The following is a 24,420-nucleotide window of genomic DNA, read 5'->3' on the forward strand; positions in this document are numbered from 1 at the left end:
CAGTATAATGTACAGTATGAGTTTATATCCAAAAATCACCAGGCCAAGCAGAATTACATCCATAGTGCCACCTTAATTGATAATATATTCAGCAATGATATTGAGAATAACACTGTGAGTGGATATTAATCAATGACATTAGTGATCATCTACCAGTTTTCATCGTTTATAATAGAAACCATCGGCGGAATCAGCCAGAGGAGAAAATAAAATACAGGCGAGTGCGGACAGAGGAAAACATGAACACACTAAGAAGGATTTACAGGAGCAAAACTGGGAAAAGGTATACAGTGAAAGTGATGTTGATAGTGCATATGAAACTTTTTTACAAATATTTACATCATTATATGATAAAATTGTCCAATTAAACAAGACTACAGAAAACAAAAAATCCAAGCTCGACCATGGATGACGAAAGGGTTACGAAATGCATGTAATAAGGAAAAAATACACTGTATAGAGAATTCATAAAACTAAAGACTAAAGAGGCAGAAAATAGATATAGAAATACAAAAATAGATTAACTAATATTATACGGGTATGTAGGAAGGAATATTATAGTAACATATTATATAATAACAAAACAATATTAAAGGAATATGGGATATATTAAATAGCATTATCAAAAATGGTAATAAAAAACAGAGTTACCCTCAGTATTTCATTGATAATAATGTCAAGAAGGAAAATAAGGATGAGGGTAGTCAACGGTTTAATAATTTTTTTGTAAATATTGGACCAAGCTTGGCAGAAAAAATTCCCGATTCCCAACCTGAGGATTGGGATAATAATCTCATAGAAAGAAATCCCTGTTCAATGTTCCTCACAGCAGTGGATGGAAATGAAATTATAGACATTGTGAATAATTGTAAATATAAAACATCTACGATTTAATGAAATTGATATGGTGGTGGTAAAACAGGTCATTGAATGGATTGTAGAACCATTAACATACATCTGTAACTTATCATTTCAAACCGGTAAATTTCCCAATCAAATGAAAATAGCTAAGGTTGTGCCGCTGTATAAGACTGGGGATAGACACCACTTCACAAATTATAGACCTGTTTCTTTGCTTCCACAATTTTCCAAATTATTAGAAAAGTTATTCAATAATAGATTAGACAATTCATAAATAAACATAAATTACTTACTGATAGTCAATATGGATTCAGAGCACATAGTTCAACATCACTTGCATTAATAGAATCAGTTGAGGAGATTACAAACGCCATAGACCACAAATTACATTCAGTTGGAATATTTATAGACCTTAAAAAGGCTTTTGATACAATCAATCATGACATATTATTCAGTAAACTTGAACAGTATGGGATTAGGGGGTTGGTGTTGCACTGGGTGAGAAGCTACTTAAGTAACAGAAAACAGTTTGTGAAGTTGGGGGAATATACATCATCATGCTTGGACAATGCTTGTGGCGTCCCACAGGGGTCAGTATTGGGTCCAAAACTGTTTCTAATTTATATAAATGATATTGTCAATGTTTCCAAAATATTAAAATTAGTATTATTTGCAGATGACACAAGCATTTTTTGTTTCAGGGGGGGATTTGCAGGAGTTACTGAGGAGGATCAGTATAGAAATGGGAAAATTGAACATATGGTTTGACAGAAATAAATTATCATTAAACTTAAGTAAAACAAAATACATGTTATTTGGCTATTGTAATACAGATATACAGGTTCAGTTACAAGTCGAGGGGGTAGATATTGAAAGGGTACATGAAATAAGTTTCTGGGGGTGATAATAGATGATAAGATAAACTGGAAGACTCATATAAAACATATACAAAGTAAACTGTCAAGAAGCATTTCAGTTCTAAACAAAGCGAAACATATTCTGGACCACAACTCACTCCGCATTCTTTACTGCATTACTGGTTTTACCATATTTACAGTACTGTGCAGAGGTATGGGGTAATACTTATAAAGGTACAACACAAATCACTATCAGTAATGCAGAAAAGAGCTATAAGAATTATTCATAATACTGGCTATAGAGATCATACAAATCCACTATTTTTACAATCCAAATTCTTAAAATTCACAGACTTGGTTCTTTTCAAACAGTACAAATTGTGTATAAAGTCAATAAACAATTTACTTCCAGCAAATATTAAAAATATGTTTTTTAACAGATCAGGGGATTACAGTCTGAGGGGGGAAATTTAATTTAAAGCATCAGTGGGCACGAACAACATTAAAAGGTTTCTGTATTTCTGTCTGTGGGGTGAGGATGTGGAACAGATTGGGAGTGGGGCTCAAGCAATGTCCAAGCATGAACCAGTTCAAACAGCGGTACAAAAATATGGTTTTTTCTGGGTATAGGGAGGAGGAAGGGTAATGAGGGTTAGGGTGTTTTTGTTTTTTTGCTTCGGCTTGTAAATATATAGTATTTTGTATGTAAGTAGGTATGTGTAGGTGTATATTTATGTTTGTGTATATATACGTGTATATATGTATATGTGTATATATGTGTATGTTGATGTGTATATGTATGTGTGTGTATATATATGTATATATATATATATTGATATCGGTTTAGGTGTGTAGGAATTTATGTGTATATGTGGCAAAGGGTATTACTGGTTGTGGGGAAGAAGGGGTAGGGATAAATAAGCTGATGCTTCACCCTACCCCTTTTCGGACATGTTGGGTACACAGTAGGAACTTTTTTGTTGTTGTCTTTACTGATCTATCTTGTAATTGTTGTTGTATCAAATGTTCGAAATAAACAGTTTTCATTCATTTTCATTCATTCATTCATTCATTCATTCATTCATTCAAATTTTAACATATTTAAACGTAACCACGGAGGTTCCGAAAATGTTTAGCATTCCAAGATCATAAGATAAGATGATAAGATACCTTTATTGTCACTACTGATTGAATGATGGCAACATCATTTCTGGTTTGCTTCCGCGTCAGGTCAGTCGCTGGCGTGACAATACGCGGCTGGCAACGTGTTTTAGCATAGAGATGCAGTGTGTATTTTGGAGTGGTATTTGCTCCTGATTTCCAGATTGAAGCAATTATTTATTTGAATTTATTTATATTTCTGTTGTTGGGGCCTTAGTATGGCCTTCAACTACTCAGAGGGCAATTCCACAGTGACTGACGTTACATTCAGAGAGGAAGCAGGCCTTTTGAAATGAACAGGACTTAAAACATACAGCCCCTGAGTGTTCCTATCTTGTGGAAGGCATAATCAATCAATCAATCAATTTTATTTATATAGCGCCAAATCACAACAAACAGTTGCCCCAAGGCGCTTTATATTGTAAGGCAAGGCCATACAATAATTACGGAAAAAAACCCCAACGGTCAAAACGACCCCCTGTGAGCAAGCACTTGGCGACAGTGGGAAGGAAAAACTCCCTTTTAACAGGAAGAAACCTCCAGCAGAACCAGGCTCAGGGAGGGGCAGTCTTCTGCTGGGACTGGTTGGGGCTGAGGGAGAGAACCAAGAAAAAAGACATGCTGTGGAGGGGAGCAGAGATCAATCACTAATGATTAAATGCAGAGTGGTGCATACAGAGCAAAAAGAGAAAGAAACACTCAGTGCATCATGGGAACCCCCCAGCAGTCTAAGTCCATAGCAGCATAACTAAGGGATGGTTCAGGGTCACCTGATCCAGCCCTAACTATAGGCTTTAGCAAAAAGGAAAGTTTTAAGCTAATCTTAAAAGTAGAGAGGGTGTCTGTCTCCCTGATCTGAATTGGGAGCTGGTTCCACAGGAGAGGAGCCTGAAAGCTGAAGGCTCTGCTCCCATTCTACTCTTACAAAACCTAGGAACTACAAGTAAGCATGCAGTCGGAGAGCGCTCTATTGGGGGTGATATGGTACTATGAGGTCCCTAAGATAAGTAAGAAGAAGAATTTTAAATTCTATTCTAGAATTAACAGGAAGCAATGAGAGAGGCCAATATGGGTGAGATATGCTCTCTCCTTCTAGTCCCCGTTAGTACTCTAGCTGCAGCATTTTGAATTAACTGAAGGCTTTTCAGGGAACTTTTAGGACAACCTGATAATAATGAATTACAATAGTCCAGCCTAGAGGAAATAAATGCATGAATAGTTTTTCAGCATCACTCTGAGACAAGACCTTTCTAATTTTAGAGATATTGCGTAAATGCAAAAAAGCAAGTCCTACATGTTTGTTTAATATGCGCTTTGAATGACATATCCTGATCAAAATGACTCCAAGATTTCTCACAGTATTACTAGAGGTCAGGAAATGCATCCCGAGTAAGGATCTGGTTAGACACCATGTTTCTAAGATTTGTGGGGCCAAGTACAAAGGCAAGGTGTACTTGATAGGAGGAGGACACTTTGTTGGTGCGTTTGTAGAAGTGCAGGGCTAACAGCTCTTTTTATTCTAGGATATATTCTAGGATCATCTGCTGCCTCTTGCTATGTTACAAATCAAAAGCATAAACTGAATGATTGCGTAATTATGAGTGACTGATGTTACAGTATGCCACTCTATATTTAAAGCTACAAAAAAACAATTACGCTGAAAAAAACAATGCACTTGACTGTCAGTTGCCATATGCTATAATTTGAGAGCTTAATAATAGGTTATGTTGGTATTTTTATGATTTCTGGGCCAAAGCAAAGTAAGTGCAGTGCTGGCAACCAATTTATCACTTCAAATGAAGCGTACAATGTTCTCATTAACAGAAAACAATAATATCTTAACTTTGATGGTATCAGCACTAGCAACTACGCTTCTGCAGAGAATGAAAAATCAATTTATGCAATATCATTTACATTTTGATGAGAGAAAAAACATGGGAAAATAAACCTGCTTTGACCTGGTATAGCTAACCTTCATTGCATCATTGTAATTCAAATTACGTTCTTTCTGCACAAGTGAATATTTGCTCTTAAAATTTCAAATATCTCCCCAATTTCTTAACAAAAAAAAAAGTTTCTACAAAATGGAATCGCCCATATTGTCAGGGAGCGATATAAAACAAAAATTATCCTACACAATGGGCAGACATTCAGTGTCCTGATATTTATTCCTACCTCATAGACACACCAGGTATTTATGGAAGTAATTTGTATTTTATATCATTTATGAATGGTGAATGGCTGCTCTGCCCCATTAGGAGCCGTGCTGCTGATCATTTCGCCCCAAAGTAACGCATGATAGTGATCGATGTGATGCCTAATCCTCTTGGCGTGTCATCATTATGCTTAACTGTAAAATGTAACCGTATACAGTCACTAATAAAATAACTATTCAAAGTTACTGCGGCAACACTGTTTATTTGAATGCTCAGCAATAAGTGTGCAAAAGAAAAATTCTGTTTGAATAAAATAAAAATAACTCATGCAATCAATGACTTAAAAAAATATATATATATTATTATTATTTTTAACGTGGCCACGGAGCCCTTTGCCCTCACATCACATAATGTTTGCGCTACCTGTGCGGCGTTTAATTGTAAAAATGAGCAAGAAAAAAAGCAGCTTCTCTTTCATACAGCACTGCCATTAGACAGCGCGGTTCAATACTCTCATATTAACTGGATTTGTGAGCGTTTGAAGGCATGTCATTACCTTGCAGAGCATGAATGTAGTCAACAAGATACTTTCACTCGGCTCACCAGACTGCTGAGACATATAATGTGCATATGATGTACTGTGGTTTTTCTATTATTTTTTTTTTTTATATCCTTGAGCTCACTGGTTTCTTTTTCTTTCCGGTTATAGAAACCAACTATGGGTTAATCTTCACTGGCTACACAGTGGACTCTTAATATACCAGTCCCAACAGGAAAATGCAATGCCTAGGGTTTCAGTATATACATGTTGTTGGACTATAGAGCTTGACTAGTCCAAACACCGGCGTTGGGACGAGTGAAGTGTAGCTTCTTCATCCCTGTTGGTTAACAATCATCAGATCTTAGAGTCTGCAAGATTTCACCCAAATCCTCAAAAAACCACAAAAAGTCAATAGTTTGAATTCACAAACTGGGAACTTGGATGAAGTCTACTGTACTGCAGACATCTACAGCGTGGTCAATATCCTCAGCATCATTATGGGACAGGATGATGGAAGATGGATGGAACAGATCTTCAAATCATGAGATGGAATGTCCGCCAGTGGAACTTCAAACCATAAACCACAAACAAAGAAGTGGAAAACCATCCACACCAAATATTGGTTCATGAAGTAAGTCCTATGGAGACCCAGAGGTCCATTGGGCTGGTCCTTCCCCCTGAAATACAACACATGAAGTGGATTAAACTCTTCCAACTGGTTGGACTGGGACAATGCCCAAGTGTCTTGTGCCTGGAAATCAAACCCTGGTCTACATATGTTAGTAGTCCACCTCCTATACCACAGATCCACCTGCTGCCATTCATGTACCTGGTACACTTCTCTTCCTTTCTATTCTGCTTTATCTCTGCACACTTTCATCAAGCCTCATTCCTTTGCTCTATCAGTCTAGCCAATGAAATCATAGGGGTAAGAAATGGGAACACTTTAAAAAAAAAAAAATCTGTTAACGGTGGACCTCAGCAGTGTAGTGAAGACTCAGGGCTTCACAGCATGTGTCAGGAAGGAGAGTGAGCGAGATCCAGTGACCTCCAGCAAAAAAGCTACTCTGGTTGTAGAAGTCCTCAACATTGCAAAGTCAATTTATCAATCTGAAGGCAGTGTTACTGCAGTCCTCTGGTCTCTACCTGAGAGAGTCTCTCATGCCCGTCAGTCAATGAATTCGTCAATAAGTCAGTCAGCTAATATTTAGCAATGGTGATTGAGAAGCTGAGACTATCCTACAGGCATTGATTGGATCTACTTTACTGAACTCACAGCCACGTTGACACTCATTATGGAAAACTGATCAACATGTGGATGCACGTTGCCACATTCATCATGTCGCACAACCGCAATTCCCACCTCTCAAATAGATCCATCCATCTGATGCAGCCAGGTGGGTGCCTCCTTGGTCTCTTCCAGTTCCTGGGATCCTCAACCCTGAGGCATCTGCATGCATAGATCATGCCAAGAGTAGAGTGCCACGTGGCCAGAATGTTGTGGCTGTTATTCATTTGCCACAAAGTCATTCCACTGGTACCCAAGGATCCGCCAAGGAGACCTAGTCCAAAGGACATCTAGTTGTCAACATAGGTCACTAGTTATTGTCCAAGTCTAACAGCCATACAGTGAGATACGAAGCACCAGGACCCTTCATTCTCCTGCAAAGATACCAGTTAGCATTGCCAAACACTTCTGTCCAGAGACCTCATGTCTCCACCAGCTATTAGCTACCAGGAGCTTGGCACAACCTTTTGAGAACCTCACCAAAGCTTCAGAAATATCCGATTGATGGAGATCCAACCCATTTCCAGTGTGAACTAATGCTGTTATCAGTCACTGAAGTTAGCTCCCAATCCATAACCAATTTAACATTCAATAACCATCTACACTTGAATGTGAAACCCAAAGAATATCCACTAAGAACCCAAACCTTGGTTGACCTTGTTTTGGGTTTAGCTGTGAAAATTTCACATCAGTTTTTAAATTTTTTTTACCTATTCATATTTTAAAAATTGTGTTCCTAAAATATCTGGGTGCCAATAATTGTGACCAGGACTATACCCTTAAAACACCGTAATCAACAGTTCCAACACAGTCTTGCCACACGACAGTGCTACTGTAAGTAATATTTGTTATATGAAAATGTTTCACTTTGCTATTCCTTTGTATGTCCCTGTTCCAACAGGTTAACAGGCTATTTGTGTGATTTGAGGGATGGAAGTACGAGTATTTGCTAGAAAATATCAAGAGTGCATATCAACATCTCACGCCGCATTTATCAGCACAACACTTATTTTTAACCCTACTAGCTCACAGAGGAGTCCATTTTTTTTACGTTGAACAATTAATGTGTAACCAGATTTATGAATACAATAATGTGCCTCTGCTTGGATTGCATTTATTTCAACGGTCATCACGTGTGCGTGGACGCCATAATGGACGTCATTACTCTCTTGCACTGTGTGTTGTTCTAATAGGCTATTAGCATGCTCTGACTGGTAGCATTGATATTGAACATTCACGATCCTGCTCTTGTGTCATTTCATTCATTCTCCCTCTCTGTTTAAGGAAGGCTGGAATGAAGGAAAGCCAGTTTTGGCAGCGATGGCAACTATATTTTTATTTCAGCATCATCACGATGTGGTGAACAAAGTACACCCACTAATATTGTGGCGACTGATTATTTCTCCAGGGTTGTAATTGAGTTTAAGAACCATTCTGTCATTCTGTTGAGCGTTCATTGTTTATGACTAGGAATAAATTCACAAATTTCTGAATTTCATTAACGTTGAGGGCAATGAAGACAGTAGTAACTCTTTACTGCAAGACTGGAAATACAAAAGTCAGTGGTTGCTAGCTACAGGGTTAGCTATGTTTGTGAACAAATTCTGTGAACTTTTTTTTTTTTTTTTTACAAATTCGCATCTTATTTTATTACATTTAGAAACACCATGTTCTTGATAAATTCTATACTTTTTTATTCTTATTTACACTTTCATAGCATTATATTTAATACTTTAGCTAGACCCGTGTTTGCTAATCAGTAGTTGTGTTTTTTTTATTATTTACCCTTTCTTGGCATTTTTCTTTTACTTGATTAGCTAATGCTATACTTATGAATCAAATATATAAAATGTTGAAATTATTATTTGCACTTTCTTAGCATTCTTAGTATGATATTAGCTGACACTATATCTGCTAATCAATTCTGTAAGTTTTTTGCAATTAATACTGACACTTTCTTAATCTCATTTTACTACATTTGCAACCACAGGATAAGTGACATATCCTCCTGACTACCAGGATACACACACACACACATTATATATATATATATATTATAATATATATATATATATATATATATATATAATATATATATATATAATGTGTGTGTGTCCTGGTAGCAGTGGTGGGCACAGCTAATAAAAAAGTTAGCTTCGATAACCGTTAATCCGAGAACTGAAAAGTTAACTTTTATAAAGCTAAACCAATAAACCCCTAAAAAATTTAGCGGAATTTACAGTTAAAAGCTAAACTGATAACTTTTTGTATTGACTCCAGTACACTGGCAGTTACTGACAACAACAAGCCAGCGCTTCTGTCTCAGATCAGCCTTCTCTCAGCAAAAGAGACCTGGTCATCAGAGAGAAAGGGGAGCAAAAAAAAAAAAAAGATTCACAGCCATACAGACTTGCAGACGTATCACGAGTCAGGCACAGCAAGACAGTTTTGACTTATGGTTAAAATTTTAAACAAACTAATTCTGGAAAAGTTATTGAAATTAACATCACCTCTGTCATTTTGCAAAGTGAAAATATCAGCTGTATGTTTTAGTTTTAAAGTAATACACCAATTTGAAGGTTTTAGCATTTTACAGACACATGACGAAAGGCATAATGGGATAATTAGTTTCCTGTCATCAGTGGTTAGTCGGTATATGTTAAAAACACAAACACACTCAAGGTACTGTAACGTGTGTGTTGGTTTTTACAAATAAATTTTTATTTGTGAATATGTCATTTTTTTTCATTTGTAAAAAAAAAGGCAATTTGAAAACTGAAAATTCTGTTTGTTAAGTGATTCAGCACTTTTAGCAAATGTGTGGCAACTAGTATTCACACTGCCATGAACACTGCCATCCAGTAGATACAGGACAAATCAAATAATTGACTCTGTCAGATTAGAGTGAAGGACTTTAAAATTTAATGTGCTGTCCAAAGTAACCTCACTGAGAAGTGAGAAAGCTCCACTTTAGTCCACAGACTATATTCTGCTTTTGTTGGATACATCTTGGGTTCACATGGTCAGATGATATTCCCTCACTTTTCTCCTTCATATATTCACGTGTGTGTGTGTGTGTGCTTTTACACCAAAGGCACATTAATTAAATATTATACAGTACAGTGTATTCTAGTATAATTAGTTCTCCTGATTATTGAGAAGTAATTTGTAGTTGTGTAGAATTGTAGCATAATATTTTTCAACCTGTTCCTTTGAATTACTTTTATTTTTTAATAATGTCCCGTCAGCTCAATCTGGATTTTCTTTTTGGTAGAATTTCCTATCAGTGATGTAACGAAGCTGACTTCAAACTAATCTTCACAAAATCAAAAATACATTAATGTTCTCCTTTTCCAACCATCCAAAGGCCGGATGTTTTTTGAGCTGAAAAGACTTATCACTTGACCTGAGGTTACCGCACCATCTCACAAGAGTAATCAGTCCTCAAAAATATGGCTATACTTCAAAGGTTCTCCTGAAACCAGAATGGGTTAAACTAAAGTCAGCGTGAGTTATCAGACATTTTAACATAAATCTGTCCAAGCCAGAAATATTCCAGATCAGCCAACGTGCTGCCTAAAAGATAAAAGATCAGTAAACTCAGAATAGGTGCCCTTGAAATGTACTGGATTAAGTGTTATAAAAGTGACAACATTGGGGCAGGATGAGGGCTCCCTTTAGAGGCCCAAAGTGTACAAATAACTTTTCTATCCAAGTAGAAAGGTTCTTATGTTTTTCCTGTTTGCATAATTAATCCAAAGAAAAATTGTATATTTGAAGTTAACTTAACATTTTTCTTTCAGGTAAAGCCTTTATAATTGTTTATTTATGTCAAATGTTATTTTTTGAATTAATTAATTGTAAAAGGTTTCTATCCCTTTAATCAATGTCTCTGCTCAGGGTGTATGTAGGAAACTTAGTAATCATATATATTTGAGAAGGATCTAAGAAAAGAATGTCTGATGTATTTTTTTCTGACTGTGGGGGAGAAACTCTATACCAAATAGATGGAGCTTATTGACGTAGCTTAACTCCCTTTAAAAGACCCAGAACAAAGCCATTTTCTATCTCTCTCTGCGATTTCATCTTCCTCCACATTTTCTCTTTTGCCACTGTGTGTTTTTGTGCTGTCAGAGGCTGCATGCATCCTTTTCTTGAACCCTTCACCGTGTGGTCTTTTTGTTCATTGTCCTTTTGTTTCATGGTTTTTGTCAGCGTTCCTTTTGTCAGTGTAACTTTCGATGGTAACGTGCCAGTCTTGATACTTTTTAAGGCTTCAGTCAAGTTTTCTTCATTTTAAAGACAATTTCCTAGCCGAGTTTCTCAGATTAAGAGAAAATTTGTGAAGTGTCCAAATTCCTATCACTTCTGTTTGATGACAAGAGTTTTTCTTTTTTCTTTAACTTTACAAATCTCTTTATCAAGCCTTGAACTTTTTCAAAACTTTTACAAAGACTTCAGTCTTCCACAAGTTTTTGGAAGCTACCATAGTGTCCTTTAAGAACAAACACCTAAAACCTTCATCAGTGGGTCACTCATAATCAATCAACAGGCCCGCAGAGCCATGGTTTGGTTCTGACGGCTAAACAAGTCAGACACAGGCAACTACGGCCACAAAGGCCCATCAAGAAATTGGATTGAATCAGAACCACATCCATGTGTCAACCACCATTTCCAAAGGACCTCAGCTAAGTGACCCAACCAAGGTTCCAAAGGTCTTTGTTGTCAAATGCTGGGATGTGACTAGACATATTCATTCATAATTGGTGAACCCAAATTCATTATTAAATTCCAATCAGATTTAACCTCTTAAATTCTTAAACGTTGTTCTTTCACTGCTTTATCTTTTAACCTCTCATGATTAACAGACTGTCTCCGTAATAAATTAGATCAACTTTTAATTTTATTCATTGCCTACTTACATAAACATTTATCACAAACACAAAGGAACAGAAGGAAAATAAATCTTGTATTCTATGTTCCTTGTAACAAATAAAATAAAATTAAAAAATTAAAAAAGAAATCCATTTGATACCTTGATTCCAACCCCAACTCCATTTCCTTGTCAAGTCACCAAACATCAAAGAAAAATCATTTAAATTAACATGATTGTCTTACATTTCAGGAGCTACATTCACTTTTCTTCTAACTTTCTATATCTCTCATAATTTTGTTATGTCGCTGTCGCAAAATTTATTTAAGCCCCAATATGCAAAGCAGCATGGACACATGGATTTATATCAATCACAGTGAGTTTATGGTGACAAAATGTTCCAACAGTGTAGAGGTGAACCAGCAATCCCAAAAATCCCACAAACAGTGCAGCAAAAACAACTACAGAGGCTGCAGGGTGAAATAATCAAACACTGGGCAAAAGATAACAGAAGATGTCAACAGGCTAGACACGGAGAACTAGTATTTACTCATGAGGAGACAAAGGAACCATGGCGAGGAGCAAGACACAGGCAACATTCAACAATGGATCGGCACCAAGAGACAAACAACAAAGAGATTGAATAACAGGTGGAATTAACAACAGGTGGGAGTCAAACGAGGAGATGGAACGTAAGACTCACGTGAATGAAACAGAGTGTATAAATAACTGAACAGACAAAAACCTGTCTAATAATTATCATGACATTAAAAAGAACAGGTAAGAAAATAAAATACAAAAACCCACCATAACTGAAGAGGAGAAATAAAACCAAAAACCAACATAGAACTCAGGAGTTAATAAAGTGCAAGAGTGAAAGAAGTAACATAAAGATATAAGGAGGTGATCAGAACACAAAGTATAATCATGACCAAAACCAGAATCCAGAACTAAGATAGAAAAGCAATATGGAACTCAAACATGTGAAGGAGTGCAACTGGAAAACACGACAACACTGACAGGAGAGGATGCAGGGGTGGAAAACGGGGGAACCAGAACATCAGGACACAGACAGGGATCAGACATGCACAAATGAACCTATACCTAAAAAATAACAATAATACTTAAGGAATTCCCCAACAACTGAACACATACAGGACAAAAGACATCACAGAGCCACGAGACAAATGAAAACCCAAATATATGACAAACCCTAAAACGCTGGCCAAATGGGCCGCTGGGTGGAACTACCACAAATTTACCCTTGTACATCTTTTGAATCCATAAACATTGGTACAACATTTAAAACTGAATCATCATTCATATTCTCCCAATGTCTTTCACTTGTTTATCCCTGTATATATGTAAATAAATGTTACAATAATGTTAAAATAAATATTACGCCAGTGGTTTTATTGTATTCAGTTGAACCAGTGGTTTGACCAGTCGTATCAGGATCAGTGACTGATTAATATTAAGGATGTCCGATTTGCCCACATATAGGTGGGTGCCCCTTTGGAGGTTTAATTAAATTTTATATTTAATTAAATATGGTTTTAACTTATATTTATAATATCTCAATTTGTTACAATATATGTTGGTGCCTGTGTGACCCAATAATTCTTGATAATCAAATTTTGTTACATTTTCTGGGTCTGCCGTGAACGATGTGAACTGGCACACACCTGCCACGATCCACCGCAACTCCTTTCCCCGCCACCGTCCCTCCCGCACCACCTTTTCCCTCTCGCATTCGACGATGTGGAATTAGCTCCAGCCGTCAACAGGGATCCGTCTGTAATGAAGCCTTTGTGTTTGTACTCTGAGCCAGCGCCATTCTGAAATTGAATTGGATGTTCTCTTCCCGCTTCGCTCGTCTTTTCCTTCGTGCTCTCAAAACTGCTCTACCTACCCCCCCCAATCCTCCATTATCTCACCACAATGCTCTGCATTGTGTGCCTCAATACATGGGCATGTTTTGCACATGGGTAAGCGCTCCTAGGCCTGATTCCAATTCCAAATCTGGATGCACAATAAGGTACTTGGTACTGATGTGAGCGTAGGGTACCGTAGCATGTTGTATAGACTGTAGAATCATCCTGCTTTCACCCTATAGGCAGCTTCCACACTCACACCCCAACCCCACCAGATGGCCATTTTACACTAATGCCCGGTTCTGGCATCCACTGTTCCCTGTCCACTTGTACTTGCATCCTCTCTGGTGTACTTGTCTTTCTCTTGCACCCTCTCAAATAGCACTATCCTTCAAGACCCTTCGCTGTTGCTCCCAATGTGTTAATCTGGTTGAACTCTTGGTGACCCATTTTCTTTTCATCATACAATGCCTCCAATCCGGTCTGGGTAGAAGCCAACAAAGTTCTAGGCTCAGGGAACCCTCAGTTACTTTGGCCTGCCTTCTTCTAAACCCACCTTGCATTCCCGTCCCATTCTTCTTTCACCTTCCTTTTAAGAGTGAGTAATGAAAATGTAATGAACAGGGATTCGTTTCACCAATGCTCCATTTGGCTTCTTTCCATCATCATTATTGGGGCTCCGAAGTGATTAGTGGGCACTTTAGAAGATAAATACAGTCACTCTGACAGAGACAAGGTAGAAGATTCTCATTTATCCAGGTTGGGGATACCTAGAATTTTAATAGAATGCAACTGGAATTCTAGTTTAGCCTTCAAGATAGGGTTTACCAAGGTCTGCCATGTCATACTCAGAACCAAGAGGCGGGTCCATACTATGGCAGATACAGCGACCATCACCACGTGCTACCAGACCTGAGTGTAACATGATGCCAGAGACTGAAGAAGCCATTTAGATGACCAGATGGATGTCTCGAAGGTGAAACAATAAGGTTGATTGTTTTAGATTACAGTATACCTTGATGTTTTCCAACCTCAGTTACATTAAAACGAGGGACCTCTCGCAAGAACATATTTTTAATCTCCACTCACATTAGCTTTTATAGTGAGATCCAGTGGGACAAATGTGCAACGGAAATTGTGCTGATGCATGTATAAACCCCAACCTGTGGTTCTCTTAAAAACAGCAAATGTAGCAGAAGGTGGAGTTCCTTGAACATCCACTTGAGGCTGTACCTTTGAGCGGCAGGTAGTGTGTGCGCTGGTGAGCCATGTCCTCTGAGCAGAACTCAAGGGGTTTCATAAAGGTATTGCCAAACATACCCAACTGTATACTGGTATTGGTCATGACTAGGGAACAAAACCTGAGTGGAACTGCCATCCCGTCCAAAACTCTCATTTGCATTATTCTACAAAATCGGGGGATTAGTACAGGCACCAATGTGCCTCAAGGAGTACATAGGATTTACGAATTATTATAGACAGTCCCTCTTTTCAGAGGACATGAGTAACTGGACAAACTAACAATCATCACTTTTCTATCTACTTTTCTTGCAACAAGACAAGAAGTGGATGCACAAACATTTCTAAGTCACTTGAATGTGTCTTGGGCTTCAAACAGTGTGGTACTATATGACAAATTTGCTTGGAGAATAACTCAAAAACTGAATGAAGAGTGAGGGAAGCCACCAAGACCCTCAATATAACTCCAAGGGAGTTAAAGACGTCTATGTTATAAAGTTGTACACAAACCAACATCAAATTGTACAAAATATACATTTTGCTATGAATGTTGCGTTCATGGGGATCACGTGACCTACTACTTCAGGAAATAGCAACAGTCTGAATGCCTGTCTGGATGGTTGCCAACCAAGGACCCAAGTGGTTCCTTCTGACAGCGGATGTTGCAAAACGCATTTTATTCAGCCTGAACCAACCTGACAACTTGAGAAATGGTGTCCATTTGGGGATACACCATACAGCAATTGGAGAGCCAAAGTGTAGCGCTTGCAAAAAAAATAATGCTGTTCATTTATTTATGTAGTTATTTTAGTTTTTTTTTTTTTTTGCCATTTTTAAATTCCCCTTTTTCCTGACATACAACAATGTGACAAAATTCCGGCGGCATTGCCTTGGGGCCAACATGTCACGCTTCTGCAGAAACACCTTGCTAAAGTCTTTTCTTTTTTTGACAGTGACAGCTTATGTAAGAATTATGGTTTAAAGATGCAAACGTGACACTTTTATTCTCTGATGTAGCAAAAAATAAATAAATAAACAAAAAAAGACGGAGAACAATATTTGTCAGTCGAATGGGCGAAGGGACGAAAGGTTAAAGGAAGATGACGACATCGTCAGCAAAGGCATTTATTTCCTGTTTTAGTAACCTTAATACAGTTTTTAATGTATGGTTAATCATTCCTCATGCATAAGGAGACTAGTGAGGGAAGCCACCAAGCCACCTACACAAATTTAAAGGAGCTGTAGGCTTCTGTAGATGTGTTTGGAGAAACTACATACAATCCATCTTTTGTGTGTTGAGTGACCCTCGCACAGTTTATTCACAGCCAGATGTCAGGGTATGTATGGATTGTGTTTGTTGTTTTTATTATCTAGTTTGGACTGTTTTTCTAGGTGGTAATTTTTCTTGCTTGTCTTTTTTTTTTCCTGCTTAGGTTTCTCCATCTCTATTTCTCTTGTCTGTCTCTTGGTGTTTGGTGGTGGGCGTTTCATTCTGTCTGGCCACGCCCTTGTTCTGGTTCTCACTCACCTGTTTATCATTTGTAGCTCATCACCTGGGTGTACTTAAGCCTCATCTGGATCACCTTTTACCTGCCAGATTGATGCGCCTTGTGCCTACACTTCCAGCGTTGTTCCTGAACCGTAGAAGCCTAGAATGCTTTCAGAGTTGTCATGGAGTCTTGGTGGCTTCCCTCACTAGTCTCCTTCTTGTACAGTCACTCAGTTTTTGAGAACTGCCTATTCCAGACAACTTTAGTATCATTCTGTTTACATTTCTTAATGATTGAGTTGAAACTTTTTATCCCAAACACCTCTCTAAATGATTAATGCAATAGTTTTATTAAACCCCTTTAACTTATACAAAAATCACATCCTTATTTCATTTAAACTCTATTGTGGTGGTGTACAGACAACATAGCAAAGAGTACACCACTGTCCAAATACCTATGGACCTAATTGTAAAACCACATTGTTAAGTTGAAGAACAAGCTCTTTTTTCCAGGGATGGTCTGTGTATTTTGCATCATCTTAGAAGCTGAAAGGTCTCCTCCGCACTGCTAAGTCATCAATACCTTGATAGACAAAATGGGGCAACGGAGGACAAACACTCAGAAAGCATGAGTGCGCATAACTATCCGCTACTTTTCAGTGCATCTTGGTTATGACGTCAAATCAATAGGTCAGCGCATTGACTTCATTTCCAGATAACACAATCATTGGTGGCTTACATTACAAAACAAATACACCCGAGTCAACACCCACGCCTCTTCTTTAGACACAGGATTTTGCAAGGACATACAGTTGTATGCAAAAGTTTGGGCACCCCTTATAATTGTCATGATTTTCCTTTATAAATCACTGGTTGTCTAGATGAGAAATTTCAGTTAAATATATCATATAGCAGACAAACACACTGATATTTGGAAGTAAAATTGTTTTTAGTATTTACAGAAAGTGTGCAATAATTATTTAAACAAAATTAGGCAGGAGCATAAATTTTGGCACCCTTGTCATTTTATTGATTTCAATACATTTAGCACTATTTAATGGAACACAAAATTGATTTGGTAAGCTCAGTGACCCTTGACTTTCTTACACAGGTGAATCCAATCATGAGAAAGAGTATTTAAGGTGGCCATTTGCAAATGTTTCTCCTCTTTGCATCTTTTCTCATCAGTGGCAACATGGGAGCCTCTAAACAACTCTCAAATGAAAAACAAGATTGTTCAACATCATGGTTTAGGGGAAGGATACAAAAAGCTATCTCAGAAATTTCAGCTGTTAGTTTCCACTATGAGGAATAGTGAGGAGATGGAAGACCGCAGGCACAGTACTAGTTAAGGCCCGAAGTGGCAGGCCAAGAAAAATCTCAGATAAGCTGAAGCGAAGGATGGTGAGAACAGTCATAACCCACAGACCTGCTCCAAAGACCTACAACATGATTTTGCTGCAGATAGTGTCTCTGTGCATCGTTCAACTATACAGCGCACTTTGCACAAGGAAATGCTGTATGATGCTGTAATACAGAGGAACCCTTTTCTGCGTACACACCACAAACAGAGTCACTTGAGGTATGCTAAAGCACATTTGGACAAGCCAGCTTCATTTTGGAATAAGGTGCTGTGGACTGATGAAACTAAAATTGAGTTATTTGGACATAACAAGGGGCGGTATGCATGGCTCAAAAAGAACACAGCATTCCAAGAAAAACGCTTGGTACCTACAGTAAAATTTGGAGGTGGTTTCATCAAGCTGTGTGGCTGTGTGGCCAGTGCAGGTACTGGGAATCTTGTTAAAGTTGAGGGTCACATGCATTCCAGGCAATATCAGCAGAATCTTGAGAACAATGTTCATGAATCAGTGACAAAGTTTAAGTTGCACCAGGGCTGGATCTTACAAAAAAAAAACGACCCACACTGCTCAAACTCTACTAAGGCATTCATGCAGAGGAACAAGTACAGTACGTTCTGGAATGGCCATCTCAGTCCCCAGACCTGAATATTATTGTTCGGAAACCAACAAACCTGACTGAACTGGAGATGTTTTGTAAAAAGGAATGGTCCAAAATACCTTCAACCAGAATCCAGACTGTCATTGGAAACATTTAGAGGCTGTTATTTTTGCAAAAGGAGGATCTACTAAATATTTAAGTATTTTTTCTGCCTGGGTGCACAAATTTATGCACCTGCCTAATTTTGTTTAAATAATTATTGCACACTTTCTGTAAATCCTATAAACTTCATTTCTGTTCTCAAATATCACTGTGTTCATCTGCTATATGATATATTTAACTGAAATTGTTGATCCAAACAACCAATGATTTGTAAAGGAAAATCATGGAAATCATCAGGGGTGCCCAAAATGTACAAACTGTAGCCTTTGCCTTTTATTTCAGCCAGCTGACACACTGTCTGTCTGCTTTTCTACATGGTTTAACTCATAAATCCTGAAGTGTTGAGTGGTTTAAACTGGCTTCTCAGACAGTTTGTGCAATATTTTATTTCAGGGGTTGTAATTTATCCTGTTTCTAATATGTCCACTGAGGCTCTTCAGGGCGGAGGAGGGTACAATTGGTCTTGGAAGTGCAGTTTGGATGCTCAAAGACTTCTTTCTGCATGAGCCTTTTTTTTTTTTAGTCAAAAGGGAGTTCTTTAGAAAGGCTGTAAAATCATTGATTTCTGTCTAGCTAACTCTCGAGGTAAACAGCTTTCAGAAATAAAGCTTGCATTTGGCCCCACAAATGATAGTTATTATGACCTCTCCTCACCCAGGCTGTAAAGTCAAGAAGCTACACAATACTGATTGCAATCATACTTCAGTAAAATAGCCAGCATTTGCCAAAAAAAGTGGTAGTTATGAGCCAATTTTAGTGGGACGTGTCCAAATTGTCCACACACTATAGGCCTTCTTCACTCAACACCAATTCACTGCATCCAAGATGTTTGAGATACTGGTTTATTCTGGAGTCTAAAACTCAACACAACCTCTTTGCCGGACCCAAGATATTGGGGATATCCACTAACCTCAACAACCTTGACCTTTTTTTCTGGGAAAATCCAGTCAACATCAACAATAGACCAAATACTGTATGTGTGCCTGCTTTTGGCAGCCGTCACCATGTAACTACCAGACACCAATTCTTGTAGATGGAAGATATTTTGGGATTATAGTCCATCTCTTAATCTAATACTTGGCATGAAACCCTATGTAGGTTCATCTCACAACCCTCTTGTGTGAGTCAGACATACCCAACTGTAACCTACCCTTCCTCAGTAAAATTTGGATCACCTTCATCAACAGATCCTTATGGAGCCAAGACAATGGGGGGCGCAGTCTTGCTCACAGTTTTAGAGTATCCAAGAATCCTTTGTGCACTGGGGAGGGAGGCTTGATAATGGCTCAGCTTAATGCTAACTTTAACATTGAAAACGCCATAGACATGCTAACAGGTTAGCATCAGTCCTGTTTTTAAGTTATAAAATACATCTATCAACTCTTTCAGAAGACCATAACAGGTCGGTTTAACATAAAAAAGGTAAATATTACTCACAGATATATCCTCTTTAGGGTTTTAGCGGGGAAACATTAAGACAAAGCGAAATAAAACAAAGAACCAACGAAGCAGCAGATGGAAGCAGTGCTTCATTGGTTCAAGGTTCAAAGAAAAGCCCCACTGCAGAAACGGTTGGTTATACAGACCCGCTGCAGGGTCTGTAATCAATGTAGAGAAATGTTCATTTTCCTGACAAACACCCCCAAAAACAACAGCCACTCTGAAGGACCGATAAGGGAATCGTTAAGCATAAAGGCTATTGATGTCGATGGTTCGAATCATTTCTTAACGATACCCGAAAAGAACCAGTTCATGACACGCAACCCTAACAGCACACACTTTTAATTTTTTTTTTTTTTTTTATAAAACTTACATTAAAGACTCATGATTATCTTAGTTTAACACCTAAATACATATTTTGGTTGAACTCGCCTCCATAATAGCGCAATGTTGCAAACAAGTTGCTTGTTGCTTGTCCACTCCACCACCCGCAAAAGCTTGTTTACACTGACAACGAAATCTCAGCCTCCCCAGCGAGAACGTGATTACTCGCGAGATTTGACACCGTAAAGGCATCAATGGTATCAGTCAAAAGTCTGACTGGTAGATTCTCCAAACTTAACTTTAGGTATAACGGAGAAGACTTTCATTTAGATGTTAAGCAGAATCCATATGTACCCATATTTAACATTGGGTATAATAGAACAGTCCTAGTTTAGACATCCAGCTAGATACTGGGGATAGATAAAACAGACATAAGGCATACTATGGATTGGTCCCACCTCGCTAATACGCCAATCAAAACCGTCAGTTCCAGTATCACAATCAAAGTATCGCTGAAAATTGACCCCTAGAGTGGCATAGAGTTCTCCTCTTCCATCTCTGCCTCGCCTTGCATTCTAAGGCTAGTTTCCGCTCTCATCACTACAGGATTAGTTCTATTAACCGACCTGCTCTTCTGGCAAAGTAAGAAAATGAAAAAGCTGGAATTGAGTAACAGACAGCGCTGCAGTAATTAAAACTGTGGCTGCTTTGGGTTAGCCATTTCTCAGACTTTGTTACACCACATGGGTTTAGGTTTCAGGCGGTCGGCGTTGAGGTCGGCCGGGTCTGAGCAAAGTCCTTGTCTTGCATGTTTTGGCGCCTCGAGCTTGTGCTACTTAAGCCTTCACACCTCGGAACAACGTGATTAGAGCATCGCCACCTTGTATTCTTCCACTTCCTCTTTATTAGCTAATAGCCATCGCGCTCTCTGGGGCCGCGGATGCATTGGATCATCCTGTGCTCAATCTCTGCCTCATTTTCTTCCACGTCTCTTTCTCTCTCTCTACTTCATTAACAGTCTCCCCCCAAACCCCACCACCCCCCCCCCCCCATTGCCACAAACACCATTGGATTCTCATATTCCAATACTACATACGTAAGCTATCACTCACACAAACACACATTTTCACTCTGCTTAAAATCTATGAATTATTCATGTTGTTTCTTTTGAGCGTTTAGGGACATTTCCCTCTGTCTTTATTTGTATCGTTTCCCTCGGGATATAACAGCACGCACAAAAAAACACACTTAGAATGAAGGGCACGTTTTACGACTGCTTTGTTGACACTGGGGTGGAATCATAAAAACATACGACTTATTACTGGCAATATAAAAATGATAAGTCCACTGGGATGCTAGATTACACTTTAATTGACCCATCATCTTGTGCAAACGCGAGGCCGTCTTTAGTCTAGCTGAGGAAATATGTCAGAGCACATAACTCTTGGATATTTTATAGAAAAAAAGAAAAACGTCATTATTGAAAAGGGGACTTTTTAAAAATTCCCTAATTTGTGCTTGGAACATATTTAACTTGTCATACACCTTGGCAGTGAACACAGGTGACTGCTAATCCGCTAACAGGAAAGTTAACTGTGATAATGCTAAACCTATTTTTTTTTTTAAAAATGCAAAAAACCTTGAGCTGAAGCTACCTTTAACCACTAACTGCTAACTTTTATTAGATTAATTTGGTTGTGGCTTGGTTTTGTTGCTCTAAAACCCTGTAAAACTAAGCTAAAGAGCTGAAATGTTCATCTGTTGTTGTGTAAACATGCAGGTTCCCAAAAAGGTTTAGCATGCTAAAATCAGATGATGATCAATATGTAATTAAATTAAACAGTGCTTCCATTCAACATACAGTTTATTCACAGTACAGAAAATATTAATCAAGTAAACAATCAAAATACATATGGAAAATAGTTCTGATAATCTAATTAACTCGACTTGACATGCTAGTAGCCTTAGCATGTGTCAGTTTTACTTATTGGATTAATGTATAATCTCCAACAGTGGCAGGTCTGTTTTGAGGAAATGATGAGGAGAAATGTGGTATTTTATAGTGTTCACAATGTGTTTTGCATTTTTTGCATTTGCACGCAAGCTAGCACCAAGCTGGTTAGCTGCATGCGGAAGCTAGCTGGAAGCACAGGATGAGCGCGACTTCCTTTACAGCTAAAAGAGACAAACTGATATCAGGGTAATATGATAATCTGAAAGGGATACAAATTTGATGTGTATAAAAAAAAATAAGGCACAATGTTTAAAAATAGCAGTAATTCCTAAATTGTTAATGTGATATTTTTGTAAAACCCCTTGATTTAAAGGCAACAATCGCCACTGCAAGCACATCTTGATTTTTTCATGTCAACAGAGGTGACATTACAAAAATCGTGCCACGCTCCAAATATTTATTAGTCCAACAGTATTTGCCAATGCTACTACTACTACTACTAGTACTACTACTATTACGACTATTTTACATACATAGCACTATCAATTATACAAAAAGTGCTGCACACAATAAAATTCAAATCCACAACAACAGAATATGAAATACATAAGCTATAAATGTAAAACATTCAGACAAAAAAATTAAGAAAGGATAAATGTGAGTTTTTTTTTTTCTTTTAATAAACTTATACATTTTTAACATCCAGGTTTATTATTTTACAGCTATTCCTGGGTTGTATTATAAAATATCAAATCACCTCAAGAGTAAATGCACATCACCATACTATCATTCTTTATTCATAAATGAGATTTTCTCTTGGACATACCAAATTATGTGATTAGTGCGGCTGATGTTTCTTGTGTTGGGTAAGACGTAGTCCGTCCTGTCCCCAATGATATGTGCGATTGTCTGCGATGAGTTTAGCCAAGGATTTGTGGTGCTGAAGTAGTAGGTGACTACAGCATCCCATCCAATGGGTGGAGGGAAGAATGTCGGAGGTGGTAATTGTTGGAAAATGCCACCATATGCTAAAACTGTCACCCATTGCCTTTTTGTTCCTGTGTTTCTTGTGTTTGTTCTTGTGTTTGGCTATGTTTTGACCATTAGCTCCAAACTGCAACCTGCCATCGGACCATCTTGCAAAAGCTAGAGTTGTGACTAATCCCCCCGGGATAGCATGCGAGTGAAAAACAAATAAAGGGCTGTAAGCTGATAGTATCACAGTAATGGTATAACACTGTCTATGAGAAACGTTGACTCTCAGCAAACTACACCCACAGGCCACCCGCAGACTTTCACTTTCAAACAAGGTCTTACCGACTTTGCTGTCTTGCACACCTGATTGTGTTCCATAAATGAGAATACGAATAAAGTTATAGTGTGCAGATGAACACATTTAAACACTGAACAAAAACACATATAATACACTTGTACTACAGGTGGGCGATACCGGGAATTTTGGTATTGATCCGATATCAAGTAAATACAGGCCCAGTATCACTGATATCAATACCGATACTGATACTTTTTCATATTTAAGCTTCATAGATCCAAAGGATCCAAAAGACATAGGATATAATTTTGCAAACATTGTATGTGACAACAAAAATACTTTATTATCACAAACATTTTTGTTTAAAAAATATCACTCAACACTTCTTAAAACAAAATCTCCTGAGGTAGAGGGCTTGACAAACCACAATACAAGGCTGCGCTGCTCCATGTTGTGTGACACAGCGCAGCGCTGCTTTTACAGAGAGCGGACTTTGATGAATCTGCATGCGCAGCAGTCAGTGCGTGTGGGAGAGGAAAAAAACCTTGAGTATCAATCTTTTTACACAAGGATCGTTCAATATCAATACCAGTGTTGGTATCGATATTATGATCGATCCACCCACCTCTAACTTGTACCAAGTAATGTCACAATATGATTGCAGAGATCGGTATCGGACCCGATTACGGAAACATTTGGTTCATCTTTATCAAATTTATTAAACACAAGTCTCACACTGGCCACATCGATGTGTTAAAACAAGCGCTGTGTTAACAGAGATGCACACAGTCTGTTCAAAGCTTGGTTCAAGTTCAACAGCAGAGTTTCAAAAGCATATTTATGCTCTGCTTCACTTCAAATATGCACAGTCTATTTTTGACACATACTTCACGTGGTAACTGCCTGGTAATGCGTTTCCTGATAACCTGCTAACCTGATTTTAAAGACAAATTTTTAAAATATTTC

This window comes from Thalassophryne amazonica, chromosome 23 (assembly GCF_902500255.1).
Source record: "Thalassophryne amazonica chromosome 23, fThaAma1.1, whole genome shotgun sequence".
Taxonomy (NCBI): Eukaryota; Metazoa; Chordata; class Actinopteri; order Batrachoidiformes; family Batrachoididae; genus Thalassophryne; species Thalassophryne amazonica.